The sequence below is a fragment of the Trachurus trachurus genome, assembly GCF_905171665.1.
Source record: "Trachurus trachurus genome assembly, chromosome: 7".
Classification (NCBI taxonomy): domain Eukaryota; kingdom Metazoa; phylum Chordata; class Actinopteri; order Carangiformes; family Carangidae; genus Trachurus; species Trachurus trachurus.
Window position 1 is genome coordinate 34,495,508 of NC_139901.1, and position 12,689 is coordinate 34,508,196.

General features: G+C 42.6%; 2 long non-coding RNA genes across 2 annotated transcripts in view; one reads left to right on the plus strand and one right to left on the minus strand.

Moving 5' to 3' along the window:
• The window catches only part of LOC310988711, a 531,702-nt gene that overhangs the window by 134,898 nt on the left and 384,115 nt on the right, over positions 1–12,689 (plus strand). The gene's annotated exons all lie outside the window — the stretch shown is intronic.
• Positions 535–1,102, minus strand: LOC310988731. Its single transcript, XR_014595501.1, has 3 exons — positions 986–1,102; positions 711–836; positions 535–605 (listed from the first exon to the last, which is right to left on the minus strand). It is a non-coding gene; the product is annotated as an uncharacterized lncRNA (long non-coding RNA).

The following is a 12,689-nucleotide window of genomic DNA, read 5'->3' on the forward strand; positions in this document are numbered from 1 at the left end:
CATATCAACCCTTGCAGACCCTGAGGTCCTCCTGCACTGGCCTTTTAACCATACCAAAAGTCAGACCTAAAACACACAGGGAGGCGGCTTTCAGTTATTATGGCCCCCAGGGCCGGCCCTGTACATCTGGGGGCCATAAGCAGGATAAAATTGGGGGCCCTGCCTCACAGTGTATATATGTACCATCAAATATTCATAAAACCAGCTAACCATTGCATATTTTATTGTACCTCTATCAACATGATGGCGAGCAGATATTTTATTACTAATTGGAGTCACTGAAACTCTTAAAGCTGTCTAATTGCACTTGTCATTTTTTTTCTTCTATTTTTTTTTGTCTGAATGTTAATGTTAATATTGTGAATGGCAATAGGTGGCTCCAAACCTGCAGTATTAAATCACTACTTTTGATGTAGCAGAAAGATAAAAGATTCTACAAAAGATTACAGTTTGAACAGATTTATTTTCTTTTTTATCTATTTTTATTTTTTATTATTATTGTATCTGTACAGTTAAATTCGAGAACCCTTAAAACAAAACTTCAGTTGAGAAGAAGATAGAGGATGTTGGTTGGTCAGCAGCATCATCAGCAGTGACCATTGGAGCTGTGGAGAAGATTAGTAGAATTTTTTCAGCCACTTGTGCACTGTACACACAATTTAATTTTCCAATAGAGATAAACATATTGTGGCAACAAACAAGAAACTTACCAACTGTATGACTGGAACCAGCCACAGGGGAATGAGGATGTGGCAACATGGCATATCTAATCAGCCATTAATAAATGGGTGATTGATCCTTTATCCCCTCACAGGAAAACAGCTGTTATCTTTTCACTGTAAACAGACCTTAAAATCAGCCAGGACCTGTGAACTGCAGCAGGCTGGTACATGTAGCAGCTAGCCAGCTAAGTGAGCTAACACAAGCACAGACATGTTTTTCAGCTAAACGTACATCTGGTAAACATAACATTAATTAGCCTTACCTTGTCCTTGTTTTTTTTTTCATCCTCGGCCTTCTTCTTTTTCCTATTTACCGCACCTGACGGATATATCCTTTTGGACATCGTCACTGTCCAAAAGCTAATCACCCCCTCGCAAATCGCGATCTCAGTGAGTGAGGGAGGGAGGGGGCCAGGGGGAGAGAAGGGGGAGGAGTGGTGCGCGCTCGTTACCGGACAACGGCCACAGTCTGCGTTACGTTTACGTATGCGTGTCACGGTCCGGGCCGGCTCTGATGGCCCCTGATTGTGGAACAGCCTGCCGGAGAACCTCAGGGCTGCAGAGACTATTACAGTTTTTAAAAAAGAGGCTCAAAACCCACCTTTTCAGTCAGGCTTTAATTGATTTCTTTGATTTATTTTATTCCTTTTAATCATGTGTCTTATCATATTTAATCTTTATCAGTGAATATGAACTGAATGTTCATCTTTTCTACAGGGCTGCAGGATGGAAACACTGGACTCACTGATGCAGAGCAGCCCTATACAGGAACTGTAGGAGGAAACATCACAGTTAAATGTTCATTCTGGTACCATGGGGAGAAGAAGCTCTTCTGTAGGGACGAATGTGAAGGAAACGGCAAGCTCATCGAAACGAAGGACAACAACTATCAGAGAGGCAGATACAGGATTAAATATGACAGACCTTTGATAGGAAGACAAACTCTGTCTGTGAGCATCACAGACCTGATCAAGTCCGACTCAGGACGGTACAGGTGTGGTTTGATAGAACGTTCTATTTATGATGGATATGACGACTTCAACCTCACAGTGGTTGATGGTGAGTTTCTCCTGAAAGTCTTTGAGATGTTCCTTCATGTGTCTCCACAGCTTCCTCTGTTTCTAAAAACCTGACGTGTTAAAATGTTTAAGTTTAGGATGTATTGATCTGACTCTCTGATGGTTTGTTCACAGCTCCAACACCTCCAAGACCAAACCTGACTCCAACACCTCCAAGACCAAACCTGACTCCAAAACCTCCAAGACCAAACCTGACTCCAAAACCTTCAGGACCAAACCTGACTCCAACACTTTTGTCCACATCTCTCCCACCAGCAGCTTCACCACAAACTGCAGGAAGCTCCGCCCCTTCATCAACCTCTGTCACCACCAGTCAGACTGAGAAGTCTCCACAACGTCCAGGTGTGTTTCATGTTCAAAGATTGAGTCGACTGTGTTTCCTGTACTGAGAAGAGTTTCCATCTTTTCTCCTCCTCCTCCTCCTCCTCCTCTGGTCCAGGTTACTTCCTGGTTGTGGTTGTGGTCGTCCTGTTGGCTGTTGTTGTTGTTCTGCTGCTGCTCTACAACCAGAAGATGAAGGACTGTTGTGGTGAGTTACCTTCCAACTGTCTCTGCATCTTTCAATGAAAACTAATGTGAACAATGAAAACATGAAATCTGTTCCACAGGTTCAAGGTGGAGAGGAAACACGGACGACATCAACATGGAGGTGAATTCCTCTAGAATGTCTCTGTTGACTCTCACTGTGACTTTACCGTCTCTGACAAGACTAATACATGTAATGATGCTGAGCTAAACAAACAGGTCTTCTTCTTTCCAGTAATCAATATTTTCGAGTAACTTTGGTAAAATGTGTGTCAATGAGTTTCCCTGAACAGTTGTGGACAAACGAACAATGTGACCGTTTTTCACTTCTCAGTATTTCTTCATTTCTGTGAAAAAAAATACTAAGAAGTGTCACAAACGACAATGTCACTTCCCTGTGTGCATGAGAAGATCATTCAAACACTTCAAACCCACAACTTCTGCTTCCACGCATCATGCTGTTTTTTTTTTTACCATGAGGTCAATAAAGTTATCTTTTCCTTCAGTGCATCAGCAATGAGGAAGTGTCTCCACCCTCCACATGTGAAGGCTCCACCTACCAGAGCCTGGATCCAGCCTCCAGGGACCAGGACCAGGCCTACTCCGCAATTGCGTGTAGACCACATCAACTTTCAGATAATGTGACACCCTCTGGCATTTTTGAGTAAAAATTGCTCACAGTCAATCAATTTTATTCTCAATATATTAACATTTTATAAAAAAAAATAAAAATGAATCTATATGCTATTTTTGCCCCATTGCTTTTTATGAGAAGCCAGTGATGTATGGCTACTAGTGGTCATAGAAAATATCATAGATGGACACAGATTTGTAAATGTATTTTGTTTGGTTATAAATCAGGCCAATATGTACAAGAACATGGAATAACTGTATGAAACACATTGATTTCTGATCAGAGTGACTGCTGACTTCACCAGAATCAACTAAGCCTGGCTGTTAGCCTGGTCTGGAGCAGGCTAGCTGCAGAGAATAAATTGCCATAGTAACTTGACCAGGATAGATTTAGCCTGCTTTTGAACAACCAACTTGAGGCTAAATTCAGCCAGGATAACCAACAAACCCAGGCTTAATCTCTTATCTGGGTTTTGTGCAATACCCCTCTGAGCGTTGAACAAAGGGACACCTGTGCTCACCTCCCCCACGTCACATGTGGTTGGCCTTAAAAGCCACCCTCCATCTTTTCCATTGTCTGAGTTCACTTCACACCTCTCACAGACACATGGTCACCCACTCTCACCAACACACACACACACACACACACACACACACACACACACACACACACACACACATGTGTATGTGTATGTAGCTTGTCTTAGTTTCATGTTTTGTTGTTCCATTTTCTAGATGTGTCCAATAAACTTCCTTGAAACTTTACTTGCCTGTTAATGTTGTACAATAGTGAGTATGCCAACCTCTACGCAGTAGAACTTCTAAATCCTGCAACTTTGTAGCTATTGATAATGTTATTTTGTTTATAATTATTAACTAAATCATTAAACTAGGTTCTATGTTAATAGTTAGCACACCCTTATGAGACTTTGGTACATTGGCTGTCTGGTGCCCCGAGGTGGATTTAATAAAATTAGATCCCGTAAATAATTCCGTGGTGAGGCATCTTAAATAATTATTTTAGTTGGGCCAAACCCCAACACTATCTATCCTCCACATTCTCATATCATAGCTGTGCATAGAGCCCATTATAGTCCAGTCATTTTATGAGAAAAGGTTAAACAAATTGCAACAGAAGCAAACTCAACTGATTCTGTATCCTCAGCATGTCCTGAGTGAGGGAAAAAAAGCCCCGAAGAATCCCATTAGGGGAAAGTTTCGAAAAACACCCAAACATATCCCATTTATACGCATATAAAAAAAAAATTTCATGTGTATAGGGTAACATTTTTAACCTTTAGATATCTCCATGAAAATTACTGAGTTGATTACTTACATTAAGACAAACAAAAAATGTATTACAAGTTTTTTGAAATTCTTTGTTAACATGAGCAAATTTGCATAAATGTGTATACATTTGCATAAATTCCACCGTTTTGACGGCACATGTATATATGAAGTTGCTGTGGTGGTACCGGCATGAAAATTGGAATGAGTTGACTCCATCGGTCAACTGACAAGTTGACCACTTTAAATTTCAAGATGACTGTAATTTTTCAAGACAGCCACATCCTTAGTAGAGCAGGTAGCCTATGACATGAGCCAACAGTGCATAATCCAATTACGTATGGCTAATTTGCATACATACAACACCTGATCTAAACATTGAGTAGAGCAGGTGAAAATGTCTTGTTCAATCTTGTTAACATATAATATGTTAACAAGATTTTAACATATAATATGTTAACAAGATTGAACAAGACATTTTTTTTAACTGTAATATGATATTACAGTTAAAAAACTTAAGGAATGGAACCAATTTAGGCCCATGAGCATTAATAGAGACGGAGCATGTCATACCTGCTCTACTAAGGATGTGGCTGTCTTGAAAAATTGCAGTCATCTTGAAATTTAAAGTGGTCAACTTGTCGGTTGACCGATGGAGTCAACTCATTCCAATTTTCATGCCGGTACCACCACAGCAACTTCATATATACATGTGCCGTCAAAACGGTGGAATTTATGCAAATTTATACACATTTATGCAAATTTGCTCATGTTAACAAAGAATTTCAAAAAACTTGTAATACATTTTTTGTTTGTCTTAATGTAAGTAATCAACTTAGTAATTTTCATGGAGATATCTAAAGGTTAAAAATTTTACCCTATACACGTGAAAAAATGTTTTTATATGCGTATAAATGGGATATGTTTGGGTGTTTTCGAAACTTTCCCCTAATGGGATTCTTCTGGGCTTTTTTTCCCTCAATTAGGACATGTTGAGGATACAAAATCAGTTGAGTTTGCTTCTGTTGCAATTTACTTAACGTTGACCCCTTTTTTGGCCTAAAATTACTGGACTAATTAGTGTCATGGGGAGCAAGCAAGGTGGCAAGCAGATACCAATAATGGGTGCCCTACCTGATGCAGTCTCCATTGCTGCCTAATAAACAACTAATAAACATTGATACAAGGATAGTTAAAGTAGTGAACTTATTATAAGTCTTTAAAGTTTTGATTTCCCTTATAAATTTAACGTGTTTTCTTTTCTCATGTATATACAGTACAGGCAAGGCAAGGCAATTTTATTTGCATTTATTTTTACAAACAGTTTGTCTCAAAGGGCTTTACATGGCATAACAACATCCTCTGTCCTTAGACCCTCACATCCACTGAGGAAAAACTCCATGGAAAAACCTTTAAAAATCTGAGAAACCTCAGGGTGAGCAACAGAGGAGGGATCCCTCACCCAGGACGGACAGACGGGACAGAGATGTTGTTACAGACAAGAAAACAGGGAGAGCTGGCCAGCTCAATGGGAGGACTGGGTGGCAGACTGGTCCATGGGAAGGGAGGGGAGGCCGGTCTAACAGCAGGGGAAAGGGTGGGAGGAGAGGAGAGGAGAGGAGAGGAGAGGAGAGGAGAGGAGAGGAGAAAGGAGAGGAGAGGAGAGGAGAGGAGAAAGGAGAGAGAGAAGGAGAGGAGAAGAGAGGAGAGGAGGGGAGATGAGAGGAGAGGGGAGGAGAGGAGAGGAGAGAGAGAAGGAGAGGAGAGGAGAGGAGAGGAGAGGAGAGGAGAGGAGAGGAGAGGAGAGGAGAAAGGAGAGGAGAGGAGAGGAGAAAGAGGAGAGGAGAGGAGAGGAGAGGAGAGGAGAGGAGAGGAGAGGAGAGAGAGAAGGAGAGGAGAGGAGAGGAGAGGAGAGGAGAGGAGAGGAGGAGAGGAGAGGAGAGGAGAGAGAGAAGGAGAGGAGAGGAGAGGAGAGGAGAGGAGAGGAGAGGAGAGGAGAGGAGAGGAGAGGAGAGGAGAGGAGAGGAGAGGAGAGGAGAAAGGAGAGAGAGAAGGAGAGGAGAGGAGAGGAGGGGAGATGAGAGGAGAGGAGAGGGGAGGAGAGGAGAGAGAGAAGGAGAGGAGAGGAGAGGAGAGGAGAGGAGAGGAGAGGAGAGGAGAGGAGAGGAGAGGAGAGGAGAGGAGAGGAGAGGGCTCTGTGTATCCAGATGTGTTCCCAGCAGTCTAAGCCTATAGCAGCGTAGCTATAAATGGTTCAGAGCTACCTGAACCAGCCCTAACTAAAAGCCCTGTCATAAAGGAAGGTCTTAAGTCTAGACTTAAATGTAGCTAGAGTGTCTGCCTCTTTGACCCATGGAGAGAGCTGGTTCCACAGTAAAGGAGCCCGGTAACTGAAGGCTCTACCTCCCAGTCTGTTTCTAGAGATACTGGGAGTCACTAACAGACCTGCGTTCTGGGAGCGGAGTGCTCTGGTAGGACAGTAAGGAATGATTAGTTCTTTCAGATAGGTTGGAGCTTTATCATTATATATATATATATATATATATATATATATATATATATATATATATATATATATATATATATATATATATATATATATATATATATATATATATAATGTTGTTTGGTTCGGACCTGCCCTGAGTGAGGATTGATGCCGCGACCTCTCGCACCGGAGGCAACGATGCTAACCACTTCGCCAAGACTTTGACAACCGCTTGACAATTTGGTTAGCATGTCTTTTTTTAATGAGTTTACTTTTGATACCACTACCCCCAATGTATTTTGGGATGCCTGCTTCGCTCAATTCTTCAAGAAGAGAGAGAGAGGTGTTTGGAGGAGGAGCTCTTCTCTTTAATGAGGGTCATTTAGAGAAGTGATGAGTTCCTGATTCACCAGAGAAGAAGGAAGAAGCAGCGTGAAACCATCAGAGCCTCCGACATGAAAGTCCATCACACTCTGATCTGCCTCTTTCTCTGTGAGTTCACTCTCTCTCTGTTTTCTGTCGTTCACCACTCAGATTCTCATCAGGTCTCAGTTTAACAGTGGACTCAGTTTATTCTTCTCTGTCCTTCATGTTTGTTTCTGTGAGTTCTGTTAAATACCTTTGGTTCTGTTTTCATTCAGCTGAAAACTGAGCCACTTGTGGTAATAACACAGGAAACTGTGTTGGTTAGTTTCTGTGTGGCAGATCAAATGTAGACAAACATGTTCAATGTTCATCTAATCTAACAAACGTCAGTTCTTTGTCTTTTTACAAGTTTCTCACATCATCAACTTTATTTAAAACCTGAAGCTTCTGAACCAGATTCAAACTGTGACTGTGGTGAAAGTGAGAAGCTCCCACTGTGACTGTGAAGCAGAATAATTATCATCAGTGAATATGAACTGAATGTTCATCTTTTCTACAGGGCTGCAGGATGGAAACACTGGACTCACTGATGCAGAGCAGCATAAAGGAACTGTAGGAGGAAACATCACAGTACCATGTGTATTTAGGGTCCATGCAGACACAAAGTACTTCTGTAGGAACGAATGTAAAGGAAAAGACAAGCTCATTGAAACAGAAGACAATAGCTTCCATAGAGGCAGATACAGGATTGAATATGACAGAGGAGGTTTGATAGAAGGAAGAATTCTGTATGTGAGCATCACAGACCTGATCAAGTCTGACTCAGGACGGTACACGTGTGGTTTGGAGAGATACGGTCCAGATTCATACGACACGTTTGACCTCAAAGTCACTGAAGGTGAGTTTCTCCTGAAAGTCTTTGAGATGTTCCTTCATGTGTCTCCACAGCTTCGTCTGTTTCTAAAAACCTGACGTGTTAAAAAGTTTGTGCTGCTGATTTTCATGAGTGTGAACATAAAGACTCAGTAGAAGAAGCAGTTAGTCACATGCTGACACAGTTTAATGTGAATGTTAATGAAGCAGCTGGTCACCAGGATGTATTGATCTGACTGTCTGATGGTTTGTTCACAGCTCCAAAACCTCCAAGACCAAACCTGACTCCAACACCTCCAGGACCAAACCTGACTCCAACACCTTTGTCCACATCTCTCCCACCAACAGCTTCACCACAAACTGCAGGAAGCTCCGCCCCTTCATCAGCCTCTGTCACCACCAGTCAGACTGAGAAGTCTCCTGAAGGTCCAGGTGAGTTTCATATTTAAATAAGTTCCTCATCAGATATGTGAAGAGTGATCTCATATTCACCACTTCTCTGTTTTATGCTAAAGAAAATTCAAATTGAATGATAGCAATCCATCTTTTCTCCTCTTCCTCCTCCTCCTCCGGTCCAGGTTACTTCCTGGTTGTGGTTGTGTGTGTCTCTGTGCTGGTTGTGGTCGTCCTGTTGGCTGTTGTTGTTCTGCTGCTGCTCTACAACCAGAAGATGAAGGACTGTTGTGGTGAGTTACCTTCCAACTGTCTCTGCATCTTTCAGTGAAAACTAATGTGAACAATGAAAACATGAAATCTGTTCCACAGGTTCAAGGTGGAGAGGAAACACGGACGACATCAACATGGAGGTGAATTCCTCTAGAATGTCTCTGTTGACTCTCACTGTGACTTTACCGTCTCTGACAAGACAAACACATGAAATGATGCTCAGCTAAACAAAGAGGTCAAACTGATTTACATGTTGTTGACTTCTTCTTCACATTAAGCTCCACTAATCAGTATTTTCTTGTCACTGTTGTAAAATGTCTGTCAATGAGTTTTCCCGAGTATTTCTGTGGTGGCATCATCACAAACCACAATGTCACTTCTCTGTGCGCATGACAAGATGTTTCAAATGCCAAAAACCCACAACTTCTGCTTCCACACCATGGTAAATGGTAAATGGTCTTGCACTTATATAGCGCTTTTCTAGTCACTTGGACCACTCACAGCGCTTTACACTGTATAGACACATTCAGGCTTGGGGGGCCAATCATTCACACACATTCATAAATCCAATGATACATCGAAGTGTGGGTTCAGTATCTTGCCCAAGGACACTTCGACATGCAGACTGGGGGAGCTGGCCATCAAACCACAGACCTTCCATGGAGTTTTTCCTCAGTGGATGTGAGGGTCTAAGGACAGAGGATGTTGTTACGATGCCATGTAAAGCCCTTTGAGACAAACTGTTTGTAAAAACGGGCTATACAAATAAAATTGCCTTGCTTTGCCTTAATGGACGACCCGGTCTACCTCCTGAGCCACAGCCGCCCATCAGGTCAATAAAGTTCTTGTTTCTTTTTCCTTCAGTGCATCAGCAATGAGTATGTGTCTCCAGGCTCCACATGTGAAGACTCCACCTACCAGAGTCTGGATCCAGCCTCCAGGGACCAGGACCAGATCTACTCCACAATCACTCACATAGACTCTCAGTAAACCAGACACTGTCTGGGTTTAGACTAGGGTTGCACATCTCTCTGTGATAAACGATTCGATATGAATCTAGATACACAGATTACGATTCGATTCAAAAACGATATCCTTTTATTACAGACCGATTCGATCCGATTCGATACAGTGTAGGGCGATTCGATTCTACGGTTAATATTTGTTGTAGGCTAGATATTTTATAAAACAAAGAATTCTATGAAATTGACTATCTTACAGTAGTACTACAATATTTTCTTTTCAAATATATATCCCCAAGCATTGTTGCTTTAAAGCACTGGCAAAAAAAAGAAAGAAGAAAAAGAGAATAACAACAAAATCACATGTCAATGTATTTATTCTTTGACATGGACCAATATCTGTGAGAACGTTTTTGTAATTAGCCCTTTTCCACCGAGCTGGTTCCGGTGCTGGTTCGGAGCCAGTGCCTGCTCAGCACCAGTTCTTGGTTCAGCACCAACTCCTTGCTGGGTCAGAGCCATGGATGTATTATATTAACAGGTCAGAGCTGGGGCTGGCAGCGGAGTTACCTTAGCAACAAGACCGCTACGTATTACGTTTGTTTATCGATGAAGCTAACTAGCTGAGCTACAGGCAGTGGCTAACAGCAGCTAACGCTCATATCAAAACATATACGTCGAAACGTAGTTGCCGGTCGCGGCAAGTACAGCAAAGACGGCTGCTTTTTTTCAGCCAGGTTTAGAGTTATCGCTAATTAAAAGCCTAGTCTATGCTTCCACGTCGGGTCCGGTGTTCAACACCCGCAGGTCGGACCAGGTTGTCTACCTGTAGCAGGCAGCAGAGACAGGAGCAGCTCCTGGATGGGGAGTGTGCTAACAGCAGCAGCAAAGCTAACGTCAGGACGTCATCTGTTAAACCCCCCGTCCCCTCCGTTATTGGACACAACATGAAACTACTCCAGTTAGCGAATCGTGTTGTAACAAAGATATTCGCAGAAAAAAAATTGTTTATACGTGGCCCGTTGATTGATTTATGAGCTATTAAAGACACCGCTAACGGCAAAGCATTCTAGCCCATAGCGATAACCGGTTCATGACTCTACAACCGATTCATCTAGGAATTCATTGCTAATTTGTATCGATTCAGGAGGCTGCTACCGATACAGCCGAATCTCTCACTTGTTAAACCGAATATCCGGTCACATCGGTTTATCGTTCACAACCCTAGTTTAGACCAGGACCTGGTCACTGTTACACTCACAGCTGTAACAGCGTGGAAACCCAGTCATAATGTTTTTGACTACGTAATTGGTAATTATTGATATTAAGTCCATGAAGTTTTTTTCTGTTTTTGTCATTGAGACTTCCTCATGAAGAAAGAGTCAGTTCTGTAAACAAATGTCATTTATCCCTGTAACTTTTCCTTTTAATCACATAAAATGAGGAGGATGTCTGGGAGTTCATTCTCCTCTGCAGTGTTCACACTTTGGTGCTGAGTAAAGATTTATTTCGCTGATATAAATGTGTCTTTGAGGAAATATCAGATTACCTATGTTCCCCAGGTCCTATGTTCGAGGGTCCTATGTTCCCCGGTCGCAATACATACTGGGGAACATAGGACCCTTTTCTGAAAAAGGGTCCTATGTTCCCCACTGTTACCTGGGAATATAGGACCTTTTTTCAAAAAAAGAGTCCTGTGTTCCCCGTTGTTCCGTTGTTGCTGGTCGATGGACTCCCTCTACTTATCTGGACTCTCTGGGCTCTACTTTGGTAAACTGGCGCAGGCGCAGCGGATAAGGCCTGCGCTCCACGTTCGCTTCGCCAACGGGGAGTGGCCAGGAGCAGTTGTCTGAAGTTGCCCGGCCCCGACCATCGCTGCAAAGCAGCTTAAATAGAACATGTGATGCTGCTGCTTCACCGCTGCTTGTGTGTTCTCTGCTGAGGAAACCTGGGGCCTCACTTATCAACTGTTCATATGTAGCCAAGTGAACAGGGGTTACTGTGTTTTGTGTGTTAGCTGAGCCCTAATAGAATGTGTACTGTCACTTTAAGGCCAGCCAGGTTGAGAATCCTGTGAGAACCAGGAAGTCACGCGAGACGTGAACACCCGCGAACCGTCGTCTTCCTAACACAAACAATGGCGGAGAGGTCTGTTTCTTATCTGTGAGAGTGTGTGCAGGGGTTAAACCGTGAAAAACGTGTAACACAGAGGAAATAAGTGACCGAGTGAAAGAGTTAGAGCGGACCGGTAACTGAGCCGTCTGACGAGCGTGTGTGACTGAGAACTTCGTGTTTACTTCTCGTCGGTCGGGGGTTTGTGTATTGTGTCCACGGTGTCGGGAGCCGCCATTGACGACCACGGGTCAGCAGGGGAGACAGAGAGCCGTGTGTGCGTGTGAGCTGCATCCAGGTGCAGTGTGAGGCTCTGAAGCTACAAGCTAGAGAATAGGCCACTGCTGTTGTTTGTTTTTGTTTGTTTTGTTTGTTTTCGGTTTGTTTTGGTTTGTTTTGCCTGTTTATTTTACTTATTTGGTACTGAGACAGTCAGAAGAAATTAAGGAAAGACAGGAAAGCATTTGTTTTATTTTTATTTGACTGTTACAAGCAAATCTCTCAAAATTAGAGAATTAATGCTGTGCTCGTTTGAGGGCAGTCGGGGTATTAAAGATCCTACTAAAAAGTTATTTTTGTGTCTGGTCTCCTCCTTCGTTGACCTGGCCACACATAGAAAAGGTTTTAAAGGGGCGGTGTTTAGCTCGAGCGGCCCTATCCTGTGTGTCATTGCCCCCTCTCTGCCTCCCATTTCCTGTCTCTCTCAACTGTCCTATCCATTAAAGGCCAATAAGCCACAAAAAATATACTTAAAAAAAAAGAAAAGGTTCTAAATTCTGTCATAGGAATAAAACTTGTTGAATGTGAATAAGAACAGAAAAATCTGTAATTATCAAACCTGTGGACACCGGTCGTACGCACACTAGTAAGAAATCAGTGATGATAAATCCCTCCTGTTCCTAATGCTTGTGCGTGGTTGGCAACAATCCCTTTAATAATGCATGAATGGATTTTTTTCCCCACACCAAAATCATGG